At 40.8% G+C, this 15,305-nt stretch overlaps 1 protein-coding gene across 1 annotated transcript in view; it reads right to left on the minus strand.

The window, feature by feature from the left end:
- SHOC1 (shortage in chiasmata 1) overlaps positions 1-15,001 on the minus strand; it is a 549,593-nt gene extending 534,592 nt beyond the window's left edge. Inside the window, exon 1 of the mRNA XM_077251003.1 lies at positions 14,948-15,001. The gene's annotated coding sequence lies outside the window, so the exon portion shown is untranslated. The remainder of the gene's footprint in view (positions 1-14,947) is intronic.
- Between the last annotated feature and the right edge of the window lie 304 nt (positions 15,002-15,305).

Here is a 15,305-nt window from a genome sequence, read left to right on the forward strand (position 1 = left end):
ACATGTGAAAATGACAAAGGTCGCAAAATTTTGGTGCACTTCCAAGTTGTGTAAACATTTTGCGACTTTTTAAAGCGTTTACACCACTTTTTTGGTTTTAAAAGTATTGATGAATTGGGCCCATAGTCATTAAGAACTACACTGCTCAAAAAAATAAAGGGAACACTTAACCAACAGAATATAACTCCAAGTAAATCAAACTTCTGTGAAATCAAACTGTTCACTTAGGTAGCAGCACTGTCTGACAATCAATTTTACATGCTGTTGTGCAAATGGAATAGACAACGGATGGAAACTATTGGCAATTATCAAGACACACTCAATAAAGGAGTGGTTCTATAGGTGGGGACCATAGACCACATCTCAGGTACCAATGCTTTCTGGCTGATGTTTTGGTCACTTTTGAATGTTGGTTGTGCTTTCACACTTGTGGCAGCATGAGACGGACTCTACAACCCACACAAGTGGCTCAGGTAGTGCAGCTCATCCAGGATGGCACATCAATGAGAACAGTGGCAAGAAGGTTTGCTGTGTCTGTCAGCATAGTGTCCAGAAGCTGGAGGCGCTACCAGGAGACTGGCCAGTACACCAGGAGATGTGGAGGGGGCCATAGGTGGGCAACAACCCAGCTACCTGAGCCTTTGTGCAAGGAGGAACAGTAGAAGCACTGCCAGAGCCCTGCAAAATGACCTCCAGCAGGCCACAAATGTGCATGTTTCTGCACAAACGGTTAGAAACTGACTCCATGAGGATGGTCTGAGTGCCCGACGTCCACAGATGGGGATTGTGCTCACTGCCTAACACTATGCAGGACGCTTGGCATTTGCCACAGAACACCAGGATTGGCAAATTCGCCACTGGCGCAATGTGATCTTCACAGATGAAAGCAGGTTCACACTGAGCACATGTGACAGAGTCTGGAGACGCTGTGGAGAGCTATCTGCTGCCTGCAGCATCCTTCAGCATGAATGGTTTAGCAGTGAGTCAGTAATGATTAGTGTTGAGCATTCCGATACCGCAAGTATCGGGTATCGGCCGATACTTGCGGGTATCGGAATTCCGATACCGAGATCCGATACTTTTGTGGTATCGGGAATCGGTATCGGGATTAATATCAATGTGTAAAATAAAGAATTAAAATAAAAAATAGGGATATACTCACCTCTCCGGCGGCTCCTGGACTTTACCGCCGTAACCGGGAGCCGTTGTACCTAAGAATGCGCGCTTGAAGGGCCTTAGATGAGGTCACTGCGCTCTGATTGGTCCGCGACCAATCACAAAGCAGTGACGTCACCTAAGGTCTTTCAAGCGCTTGAAATACCTTAGAAGACGTCACTGCTTTGCGATTGGTTGCGTAGCGGTCACGCTACGGACCAATCAGAGCGCAGTGACCTCATCTAAGGCCATTCAAGCGCGCATTCTTAGGTACAACGGCTCCCGGTTACGGCGGTAAAGTCCAGGCTGCGTCGGAGGGTGAGTATATCCCTATTTTTTATTTTAGTTCTTTCTTTTACACATTGATATGGATCCCAGGGCCTGAAGGAGAGTTTCCTCTCCTTCAGACCCTGGGAACCATACAGGATACCGTCCGATACTTGGTGTCCCATTGACCTGTATTGGTATCGGGTATCGGTATCGGATTAGATCCGATACTTTGCCGGTATCGGCCGATACTTTCCGATACCGATACTTTCAAGTATCGGATGGTATCGCTCAACACTAGTAATGATGTAGGGTGGCATTTCTTTGGGGGACCGCACAGCCCTCCATGTGCTCGCCAGAAGTAGCCTGACTGCCATTAGGTACCAAGATGAGATCCTCAGACCCCTTGTGAGACCATTTGCTGATGCGGTTAGCCCTGAGTTCCTCCTAATGCAGGACAATGCCAGACCTCATGTGGCTGGAGTGTGTCAGCAGTTCCTGCAAGATGAAGGAATTGAAGTTATGGACTGGCTCACCCGTTACCAGACCTGTATCTGATTGAACACATCTGGGACATCATGTCTCACACCATCCAGCAACGTCACGTTGCACCACAGACTGTCCAGGAGTTGGCGGATGCTTTAGTCCAGGTCTGGGAGGAGATCTCTCAGGAGACCGATCCGCCGCCTCATCAGGAGCATGCCCAGGCATTGTAGGGAGATCATACAGGCACGTGGAGGCCACACACTACTGAGTATCATTTCCTTGTCTTGAGGCACTACCACTGAAGTTGGATTAGCCTGTAACTTCATTTTCCACTTTGATTTTGAGCATCATTCCAACTCCAGACCTCCGTGGGATATTAGTTGTGATTTACTTTGATCATTTTTAGGTTTTATTGTTCTCAACACATTCCACTATATAATGAATAAAGATTTACAACTGGAATATTTCATTCAGTGATATCTACTGTAGGATGTGGGATTTAATGTTCTCTTTATTTTTTTTGAGCAGTGTATATTCATAAAGAAGAACAAGGAGTACCCCATAGAGGCCGAATCTGAACATCATAAAAAATTACTGGGATTACATGAAGAGACAGAAGGATTTGCACAAGCCTACATCCACAGAAGATCTGTGGTTAGTTCTCCAAGATGTTTGAAACAACCTCCCTGCTGAGTTCCTTAAAAAACTGGGTAGAAGTATACCTAGAAGAATTAATGCTGCTTTGAAGGCAAAATGATTGCACCAAATATTGATTTGATTTAAATTTCATTTTTTTCATTCACTTTGCATTTTGTTAATTGATAAACATCAACTATTAAAACTTCTATTATTGATTCTTACTTTGCGGCATTTCTTCCACATCTGCCTAAATTAAAATAAAAAAAAACTTTCTGATATAAAGAAATACCTAGAGGCAGCACTCCAAAAAGATGTAATGTAAAGATTTGCTTTATTATCCCCTAGGGGCGACGTTTCAGTTTTGAGCTATAAACCTTTCTCAAGTTCACATCTGAAAAGTTGCCACTCTGGGCTAGTAAAGCATCTCTTTATGCAGAGTTGGACTGGCTCAGTGGGACACAGGACAATCCGTCGGTGTACCCCCGTGCTGGATATAGAGGAGATCCACGCCGCAGGTAACTGATGTTGTTAGAGCGACCACGGGCCTATCAGGGGTCGCACACTTCAGTAGTGATGTTGAAATGGCTGCCAGCCTATCAACCTATGACTGCTGTGCGCGGCCTCTGATAGGCCGTTGGCTATTGAATGTCACTACTATGTGCCGGGCGCTGATGTCACTGCCTGGCGCATAGCAGTGACATTAAATGGCTGACGGCCTATCAATATCACTGTTATGCATTGTACACTGACATTAACGCCTGGTGCTGTCTCTCAAGAGCCGATGGCCATTTTAGCGACCGCTCCGGATATGAAGCCTTAAGCGGAAGCAAATAATTTTTTTGTCCTTCCTCTGTGAATGGGCAGGGTAGTGGGCTCAGAGTGTGGCAGCTGAGAGGTCTAGGTCAGGGGGACAAAGGGGCCTAAGACAGGTGACATAGGGGCCCAGGATGGGGGAAACATTTGGGCTTAGGGTGGGGACATTATTAAATAAAGGGGCTTAGATTAGGGACATTATTAAATAAATGGGCTTAGGATGGGGAAATTATTAAATAAAGTGGTCCAGGATCTGGAATATTATTAAATATAGGGTTCAGGAACGTGGACGTTATTATATAAAGGGGTGCCAGGATGGGTGGCATAATTACTGTATGGGGGCCAGAATGAGGAACATACATTATTGGTTTATGGTGGCAGGTAAGGAACATAATTACTGTAGGAGCCAATCAGGGGAAATTATTATTGCTGAAATATAATTTACTTTTGAGGATACTGTCTTCCATGGGGGGAACAAAAGGGAGGTCCTGTTAATGTGCAGGGCAGCACTACGACTCTTTTTTTCTTTATCTGATGTAGTATAGAAGTCAGGGGAAAAAGTGGCGAATGTGCTTTACAAGTGATCACCTATAGATTACTTGGTCTACGCCTGATAAAGAAGAAAAGTGAAGATGAAAGACTACAGTGTCAGGACTCTGAACATTTGTTTATTACCTTTTGTGCATTACTGCCCTTTTCCAAGATGGCGTCTTTGGTCTCATGTGCACTGTGTCTTCCTGCTATAAAACTCCACCTCTGGTCACTCCCTGGCTATATACCTGCTCCTGTGAACCTGTGGGGTTATCCTGCTACTCTGCTCTGAGTTCCTGCTGCATACACCAGTTCCAGTAATCCTCCTTCATCTGCTGCTTGTGTTTACTTCCATCTGCATTTGTTGGACATGTAAGCTGTTGCTGCTCTGCAAGAACCTGAGACTATTACCCAGGCCTCCCTGGTTGAGCTAAGATATTATTTGAACTGCCTTATAAGCATATCTATCTGTGTTTTGGACTAAGCAAGGACTTATTCGTGTCAAGTATCCTCAAGAATAATTGTACTTCATAGACTTTCTGCGTGATTGCATTTTCCTCTGAAGTTTCCTATAGACTGCTAGCTGCATTTAATATTTACACCAAGTGTTGTGGACTTGAGTTTCTCTCTGCACCTGTTTGTATCACTGTGTGATAATATAGACTTTACCACTAAGAAAACTGTGTCCTGTAGTTGTCTTGTTCCATGCAAAGAGTCTCCTGAGTTATTCCCTATAATTATTACAGGATACTCTAGCCTAAAAAAAAGAAAGGAGACTGCTGGAACAATTACTGCAGAAAGCAGACTAGAGCAGGTGTTTTCCATAATTAGATCACTGCAGAAAGATGTGGAAGGTCTGCAAAAGAAGTTTGGAAGCTTTGAACTCAATCAACAAGTGTTTGGACAGACTTTGCAGGACTTAAGCACCCGCATGGCAGCCCAGGAAAACAAACTTGCTGGCATAGAGTCCCAGTATGGACGGGCTTTTCAGGACATAAGCACGCAAATAGCTTACAAGCGACTTTTCCCTCTGGGCAACCGCCACCAGCTAGCCCACCTAAGTTGCCCCCATTCAGATTTAATGGTGATCGTGACAAATTTTGTGGCTTTGTGAATCAACGTATGCTATATTTTGATGTGCATGCTGACCGTTTTCCTACTGATAGATCTAAAGTATTGTGTGTAATAATGCTGCTGACCTCACGAGCGCTCGCCTGGGCAAATCCGATGATTGAGTCTCGTGACCCACGGTTAAATAACTTGGATGATTTCTTGGCCGCTATGGCATTAATGTTTGATGATCCTAATCGCCGTGCAACCGCTGAATCTGCTTTATTGTCTTTATGCCAGGCTAAACATTCTGTTATTGAGTATGCTACTGAATTCAGGAGATTAGCGGTAGATACCAATTGGGACAGTTATGCACAATTGCCTATTTTTAAAAGGGGTTGTAAAAGATGAACTAGCTCGCTCTGAGTCACCACAAGAGCTAGAGACATTTATACAGCATTGTGTGCACATTGACATTCGCCTTACTGAGCGTAGGCAGGAGAAATTTGCTGCATATAACCGTATTTCTAACTTTTCCCTTCCTTCCAAAGAGCCTGCAGGTAAAACATCTCGGGAGGTGTAGGAGGTGCCTATGCAAATTGATTCCATTCAGAGGCGCGAGATCAATGAGCGCCGGGAGCATCGCCTTCGTGAATGTCTATGTTTCTACTGCGGCCAGTCTGACCACTTCTTGATCGATTGTCCTAAGTGTCCTAGACGGCCTAACAAGGTGCTAGCAGCAGTAGGGGAGTATGAAAACTGTGATGATGAATCTGACATCTCTGAATGTAGCCTGCCTTTAAACGCTGTATTCCATTCACTTTTTATGACTTCACCCCCAAGGAGCTTAAGGAAAAGAACTCTCACTGTTCTCTCCCTATTAAGATCCTGTGTTCAGGACAGTGGATTTCCAGTGCAGCTATGATTGACTCTGGTGCAGGTGGCAATTTCATGGATATCGCATTTGCCAAGGAACATGGTATTGAAATTCAGCAAACAACCTCTCCAATTACCATGGAAACAGTGAATGGGTCACCTTTAATCTCTGGGCCTGTGGATCAGGAGACCGTACCCCTTGAAATTTTTTGGAGCCTAATCATCAGGAGCAACTTTCTTTCTTGCTAATTTCTTCTCCTCATTTTCCTGTGATTTTAGGCATTCCTTGGTTGCGTTCTCAGAACCCAATTATCAACTGGGAGACCAAGGAGATTATTTTCCCATCAAGGAGCAACTCAGTGTTAACAGAAGCTGTCCCTGAGTCCACGGCTACGGAACCACATGTACAGGTATTTTCTTTACCTCAAGCATATAAAGAGTTCTCTGACATCTGTGCCAAGAAGAATGCAGATCAGCTTAATCCACATAGGCATTATGACTGTCCCATTGAGTTGCTTCCTGGGGCAGCTATTCCTTTTGGTAACGTATACCCTTTGGCGGCACCTGAGCTTCAAGCCTTAAAGGAGTATATTGATGAAAATCTGGCCAAAGGCTTCATACGTTCTTCTTCCTCACCAGCAGGGGCACCTATCTTTTTTGTAAAGAAGAAGGATGGGACCCTGAGACCCTGTGTTGACTATCGGGAACTCAATAAGGTAACCGTACGAAACCGTTATCCTTTGCCTCTGATTCCCGAATTACTGGAAAGAGTCCGCCATGCTAAGGTGTTCTCTAAATGGATCTTCGTGGGGCTTATAATTTGGTGCGTATTCGTCCAGGGGATGAGTGGAAGACAGCATTCAGATGCCGGTATGGACACTTTGAATCTCTTGTGATGCCCTTTGGGCTATGTAACACCCCTGCAACGTTTCAACACCTTGCTAATGACATTTTCAGAGATTTTTTGGACCAGTTTGTAGTGATCTATTTGGACGATATACTAATCTTTTCTGACTCTCTACAGGAACATGAAGAACATGTCAAAACTGTTTTAAGACGTCTGAAAGAGAACCATCTGTATATTAAGCCGGAGTAATGCGAGTTCCATCATTCTGAGATACAGTTCTTAGGTTATCAAACAGAAGAAGAAAAGGAAAAAATCAGCACCGCTGTAGCTGACTTACCCCTCGTGTGTTAGCCTTGTTGCCATCATGCTGTTATTCCAATGCCTCCTGTTCTGGCCACTTCAGGTGCTGCATCCAGGAATAATGATAGTTGTCCAAAGGTAACAGCTATATACCTGCTCCTGTGAACCTGTGGGGTTATCCTGCTTCTCTGCTCTGAGTTCCTGCTGCATACACCAGTTCCAGTAATCCTCCTTCATCTGCTGCTCTTATTTACTTCCATCTGCATTTGCTGGACATGTAAGCTGTTGCTGCTCTGCAAGAACCTGAGACTATTACCCAGGCCTCCCTGGTTGAGCTAAGATATTATTTGAACTGCCTTATAAGCATATCTATCTGTGCTTTGGACTAAGCAAGGACTTATTCGTGTCAAGTATCCTCAAGAATAATTGTGCTTCATAGACTTTCTGCGTGATTGCATTTTCCTCTGAAGTTTCCTATAGACTGCTAGCTGCATTTAATATTTACACCAAGTGTTGTGGACTTGAGTTTCTCTCTGCACCTGTTTGTATCACCGTGTGATAATATAGACTTTACCACTTATAAAACTGTGTCCTGTAGTTGTCTTGTTCCACACAAAGAGTCTCCTGAGTTATCCCCTATAATTATTACATACAGACGTCAGTAGTAAGTCACATTATCACACTTTACACTATATACTACATACAGAGCTCCTGTGTATAATGTCATTGCTAATCCTTGTATTACCTGAATAGTGATGCTATATACAGAGCTTCTGTGCATAATGTCACCAGTGATCACTGTACTACCTGTACACTCAGACTATATACAGAACTCCTATGTATAATGTCATTGCTAATCTCTGTATTACCTGTACACCATACACTATATACTATATACAGAGCTCCTGTGTATGTCACTGCTAATTCTTGCATTACCTGAAGAGTGACTCTATATACACAACTCCTGTGTATAATGGCACTGATGATCACTGTACTACCTCTACACTTATACTATATAGAGAACTCCTGCGTATAATGTCACCAGTCATCATTGAATTACCTGTATATATACAGAGCTCCTATGTATAATGTCACTGGTGAGCACTGTATTACCTGTACGCTTACACTATATAGAGAACTCCTGTGTATAATGTCACTAGTGATCACTGTATTACCTGTATACTATATACAGAGCTCCTGTGTGCAATGTCACTGATGATCCCTGTAGTACCAGATCTCTTGTATTACCTGAATAGTGACACTATATACAGAGCTCCTGCGTATAATGTCACTGGTGATCCTTGTATTACCTGTATACTGACCCTATATATAGAGCTCTTTTGTATAACGCCACTGCTGATCCCTGTATTACCTGTACACTGATTCTATATACAGAGCTCATGTGTATAATGTCACTGGTGATCACTGTATTATCTGTATACTGACACTATGTATAGAGCTCCTGGGTATAATGTCACCAGTGATAACTGTATTACCTGTACACTGACAATATACACAGAGCTCCTGTGTATAATGTCACTGGTGATCCCTGTATTACCTGTACACTATACACTATATACAGAGTTCCTGTGTTATCTGTCACTGGTGATCTCTATTACCAGTACACTTACACTATATACAGAGCTCCTGTGTATAATGACACTGGTGATCCTTGTATTACCTGTACACTGACACTACATAAAGAGCTCCTGTGTATAATGTCACTGGTGATCCCTGTATCACCTGTGCAGCAACACTATATACAGAGCTCCTGTGTACAATGTCACTGGTGGTCACTATATTACCTGTACATTATACACTATGTACAGAGCTCATGTGTATAATGTCACTGGTTGTCCCTGTATTACCTGTACACTAACACTGCGTACAGAGTTCCTGCATACAATGTCATTGGTGGTCACTATATTATCTGTACACTATACACTATGAACAGAGCAACTGTATATAATGTCACTGGTGATCCTTTTATTACCTGTACACTGACGCTACATACAGAGCTCCTGTGTATAATGTCACTGGTGGTTGCTGTATTACCTGTGGCATTATTTTTCTCTTGTATGTGGTATTATTTGGTCACCATGTGGTGGTATCATGTGGTCTAGTCATGATGTGGTGGTATTTGTTTCTTGTATGTGGGAGTATTGGTCTTGGTATAGTGGATTGTGTTGCGTATGAAGGTTACTTGTTCTCTCTGATATCAAAAAGGAGAAGATTCTTGATTTCCAATAGAGATTAAATACTTGGAAGTTTAGCCCCTCCCTGCCCTGTGGCTATTACACAGTATTAAATATGCACTTACAGGGATTCTACGGTGAAAACAAGTAATCACATATCCTAAGGCAATGTTCACACATTCAGTATTTGGTCATTATTTTTTGTCTCAGTATTTGTCAGCCAAAACCAGGAATGGGTGATAAATACAGAAGTGGTGCACATGTAGGGTCGGACTGGCCTGGCGGGGTGCCAGGGAAATCCCCGGTGGGCCCTTGCAGAAGAGCAGTAAAGGGGAGAAAAGAAAAAATAAATTAAAAAAATAGCGGGCCTTTTAAAAGCGCGAGGTTGCGCGCACACAGACAGCCGCGATGCACAGAACAGTTTTGTATGCATGTATGCATGGTATATGTGTATGTATGTATGCATGGTATATGTGTATGTATGCATGGTATATGTGTATGTACAGTATGTATGCATGGTATAAGTGTATGTATGTACAGTATGCACGGTATATATATATGTATACATGGTGTATATATATGAAAGTATGCATGGTTTATGTATGTATGCATGGTATATGTGAATGTATGTATGCATGGTGTATGTGTATGTGTGCATGCATGGTATATGTATATGTATGTATGCATGGTATATGTATATGTATGTATGCATGGTATATGTATATGTATGTATGCATGGTATATGTGTGTGTATGTGTATGTATATGTGTGTGCCAAAAGGCATTTTCCAATCAATAATGCATGTAAAGTGAGGAAATAAAAATGATGAAAAGGGGGCAAGGATTAACAAGCCCATTCCTCAAAACAATATGCACTCATACCCATGGATCCTGGGGTTCAGAACGGAGCCATAGGAGCAATTGGGGAAGAGATGTGGGATAGGAGCCTTTTGGTGCTCTGAACTAGGTACACACAAAAAAAACCTGGGTTTTTTTCTTTTGCGCCAGCATACTACCCTTTAGGCCCATATGGTACTGTGCATATTAATGGAGTCATGTATATATTGATTACTTATTGTGGTTCCGATATATAATATAATTGATCATGTTTCAAGAGCCATTTTGTACTTGTTGTCTTGGGGGAATATTGATGTGGGTTATCATTGCCCCTATATCAGGGCATGATACTTGTATAGGTCTGTGTTGCATGTTTGCGTTTTTAGTGTTTTTAGAAATTTTGCTTCTGTGTTTTGTCTTCATGTATTTTTGATACCTGCCAATAAAGTATTGTATTTTTATACATTGAGGTGTTCCCGTATATGTGGATATGACCTTTTCTTCTTTTTTGCTGCGGGTTGCTGATGGTTGTCATGTGTTGTTGCCATGTTAGTCATTCAGTGAAGCCCAGCCTGACGTTGGGCTCCCTGGAAGATGTCACAATCCACAGTGCTGGGACATTATTCCAGCACGCTGTGTAGTTAGCGGTGACTGTAATGTCTCCCTCCTTGCACCGACCCATCACAGGAAGCAACTGGCGGAAGGGAGAATAAAGCTTAATTTTCTCCCTGCAGCCAACGCTTTCCCATTAAGCCAGTTAACCAGACTTTAAACCCCATTTACCTGCAGATTAACCCTATATCTGCAGATAAATAGCATTTCTCAAAGTGACAAGTTACCCTTAAAGGGTCTCTGTTAGTACAGAATGACTGTTCAAACTAAGTCCTGCTGCTCGGAGCTTCACGACGGGGCCAATCATGTGCATTCACCTTCCCACCTTTTTGTATTCCATCATTCTCCACCCCCACTAATTTAATTGACTGCTCTGGCTTCATAAAGTCAGAGAAGGATGGACATGGATGGAAAACAAGCAGGTGGGAAGGTGTATATAAATGATTGGCCGCCATGATGATCTGCTTGGCTTGAACAGTCACTTTATTTTCCTATCGAGGTTTATTACAAATACGTTTAACATTCCTGTTCGTATATTATCTAAACAAAAGTTTATAGTAGCTGTAGAGTGGGCCCCTAAAGTTAATTACCCTGGTGGGCCCTAGGCACCGCAGTCCGACCCTGTGCACATGTTTCTATTATACTTTTCCTATGACTGTTACACTCCTGGTTTTGGCTTACAAATACTGATGCTAAATACTGACCACATACTGAACGTGTGAACGTGGCCTAAGAATAAATGATAAGTTATTATTGGTGCGGGTCTGGCTGCTGGTACCTGCACCGATAAGCAGAATGTGCAACTTTTATCTCCCTTAGCATGGAGCGTCATGTACGACTCAACCACTGATCCATTCATTCCCTAAATGGCTTCACTTCGCATTTTCTGGAATCTATCTATCCCATATCTATCTATCTATCTATCTATCTATCTATCTATCTATCTATCTATCTATCTATCTATCTATCTATCTATCTATCTATCTATCTATCTATCTATCTCTATCTATCCCATTCCTTCTATCTATCTATCTATCTATCTATCTATCTATCTATCTGTCTGTCTGTCTGTCTGTCTGTCTGTCTGTCTGTCTACCTATCTATCTAGCTTTGTTCCCTTTTTACCTATATGACCGTTCTGTTCCAGCTATTGTTTTTATGACTTTTTATTGCTGTCTTCTGTATGTTTTTAGTCTGGCTTCATTTTAATAAAAATTATATGTTTGCTTGCATGTGTTTTATTTACAATTGATTGTATTTTTTAGGGGTTAGTATCTTTGGTTATATTCCATCATGATATTTCAAGAGGATGTCATTTTCAGCTGCTTCAAGAGGACACGTGCTTTGTGGCATTACACTTATCTTCAGATTTATCTTCACTTCTTGTTGTTGTTATTATTAATTCTTTGATGTTTTAATATTATCATAGCTATTATCTGTACTTATTTATATATAATCTTTTATGGATATGTTACATATTGTGTTATTTGTTATTTATACATCACTTGGCTTGTGGTTCCCTTATTGGGAATAATCATATTTATTCGAATGCACTTATGTCACTTTATTTTATTAGTATTTATATCATACTGTATTTTGCTTTATTTTTCTGTGATATTTATATATTTAATAGGCTGCTTATGGAGTCTTCTCCATACTGTTTTTCACTTATTAACCAGCTGTTGTGTCTCTTTGATATACTCACATCCATTTTCACATTAATTTCATTATCTGTAGTAATTTTATACTATCTGTATTAATTTTATATTCTTTTTTGATCATCACTATCTTTCACTTACCATGTCCATTTCACTCTTCACTGGTGCATATTTGTACTTTCTGTGCTATCACTTTAATATTTTTTTTTTCTAGTCAGTGTGTGTATGTCACAGTATTTATTATATGCACAGCCTGTTATCCACTCCCAGTTCCCCTTATCTTATTGGGTCTTATCAGTTCCATCTTTATTGTCCTTTCATAAATGGTTCCTTCATATTGTCACGTCACCTTGTATGTCTGCGCTGTGCGTTCCTGCATCAGACTTAGCATATGCGCCTGTATTCTATTACTTTATAGTGCGGCTGCATATTGCCGGCTTCTGTGTTCAGCGTTGTTGTATCTTGGCTTTAGCAACTGTTGCTCCCTTATTGTACGCATGCGCAGTAGATGTGTTTCCTGACCTAGCAATGCGCGCCTGCGTTGTAAGCGTCTGAGAGACGCCGAACAAACTTCCTGTTTCAAGCGCCATACACGTAACCACGTGGATCACTTTACGGTGCACTTGTGCTGCAAAATAGGCACTTTACCTTTAGGGCTGCACGCACGGCGTCTGGGCTTAAGGTACGTTCGTCCACTACGATGCATGGTCACAGGTGTTTGTATTTTTATTTTAATTCCTCTTTGCTCCTATTGGTCATGACCAATATATAACCCCCATTTGGCCAGTACCCAACCACCCCTGGACGAAGCATTTCGGTGCGAAACGCGCGTCGGGTGTGGTGGGTCCCCGGGTTCTTCCTCCTGGTAACTATATTTACATTTATATGTTACATCTATGCAGTATGTCAGTATTTGTGTTAGGCTGTTTTAGCTGATTGATTTTGCTTATGGGCATGGTGTTATGTGTCATATGTACATGCATATATCTTACTCCATGTAAAGGGATTTATTATATACCTGTTGCCACACATGTTCCATATGTAATCACTTTCTGCTGCCTTACTTCTTTGTGTACTGAGGTTGCATCCTGTGTGTGACCCACCATTGCTGCTGCACTGGTGGTCACTACCCCTAATATTTTTATGGTTGTATTTTATTGTTTTTATGCATTAATAAAGTTTATATTTTTCTCTATGATTTGGCCTTAATGTGAGGGTGTTTGTTTTGGTATGCTACCTATCTATCTAATAAGAGTTAAAAAGGAACGTTCAAGCTTTCAAGCTTGAAAAAGCATATCATATCCGAAACGTTGCCACGCCGTTCAGGCATTAAAGCCCACTTTTTTCATTTTTTTGTGCTGTTTTCCTTTTTTACTCTTATTATTAGAAGCCATTGGATCATTGGTTTGGAAAGCGCTGCACCACAACTGTGGTAATATCAGATGCTGTTCCAATTTTGACTCTTATCTATCTATCTATCTATCTATCTATCTATCTATCTATCTATCTATCTATCTATCTATCCCATATCTATCTATCTATCTATCTATCTATCTATCTATCTATCTATCTATCTATCCCATATCTATCTATCTATCTATCTATCTATCTATCTATCTATCTATCTATCTATCTATCTAATATCTATCTATCTATCTATCTATCTATCCCATATCTATCTATCTATCTATCTATCTATCTATCTATCTATCTATCTATCTATCTATCTATCCCATATCTATCTATCCCATATCTATCTATCTGTCTATCTATCTATCTATCTATCCCATATCTATCTATCTATCTATCTATCTATCTATCTATCTATCCCATATCTATCTATCTATCTATCTATCTATCTGTCTGTCTGTCTATCTATCTATCTATCTATCTATCTATCCCATATCTATCTGTCTGTCTATCTATCTATCTATCTATCTATCTATCTATCTATCTATCTATCCCATATCTATCTATCTATCTATCTATCTATCTATCTATCTATCTATCTATCCCATATCTATCTATCTATCTATCTATCTATCTATCTATCTATCTATCCCATATCTATCTATCTATCTATCTATCTATCTATCTATCTATCTATCTATCTATCCCATATCTATCTATCTATCTATCTATCTATCTATCTATCTATCTATCCCATATCTATCTATCTATCTATCTATCTATCTATCTATCTATCCCATATCTATCTATCTATCTATCTATCTATCTATCTATCCCATATCTATCTATCTATCTATCTATCTATCTATCTATCTATCTATCTATCTATCCCATATCTATCTATCTATCTATCTATCTATCTATCCCATATCTATCTATCTATCTATCTATCTATCTATCTATCTATCTATCTATCTATCTATCTATCTATCTCATGTCTGTCTGTCTATCTCTGTCCTTTAATCCTGCATTAATACAACAAGGTAATGCTGGCCTATGCGACATTTAGTTTTTTAGGTTTCATACTACAATGTAATTTATCAGTGGTTATTAAAATTAGTCATTTCCAATAGTGTATGTACGTAAAATCTATTATATGACAAGACTACAATATTTGTTTCCTTAAATAATAAAAAAGAAACAAGAACTTAAACTAGAAGCTGAGAAATCTTTGGTCATGGATTCAGGGGTGAGGGCTGTGTAGAACATTACCTCAGGACACTGCACGACGCTCTCTGCAATCACTGTCCTACAGCGGTGTGTCACATGACACTTATAGGCCTCATACAGAAGAAATAGAGTGGATGTGAGGCAGAACCGCTGCCCATAGCAACCAATCAGATTACTGCTTTCACTTTCCTGCCTGATAGTTATAATCAAGATCACCAATCAGATACCAGCTTTTATTTTCCCAAAGTAGCATTACAAATGAAAGAAGTGATCCTATCGGCTGACATTTACAACACACAGTGATACAGCCTGCCACCAATCAGTGGTGTATCTAGAGTCTAATGACCTCCGAGCAGGATTTGGACTCCACCCCCTCCCCATCATGGATATATACAGCCTC

This window comes from Ranitomeya variabilis, chromosome 1, assembly GCF_051348905.1.
Source record: "Ranitomeya variabilis isolate aRanVar5 chromosome 1, aRanVar5.hap1, whole genome shotgun sequence".
Lineage (NCBI taxonomy): Eukaryota > Metazoa > Chordata > Amphibia > Anura > Dendrobatidae > Ranitomeya > Ranitomeya variabilis.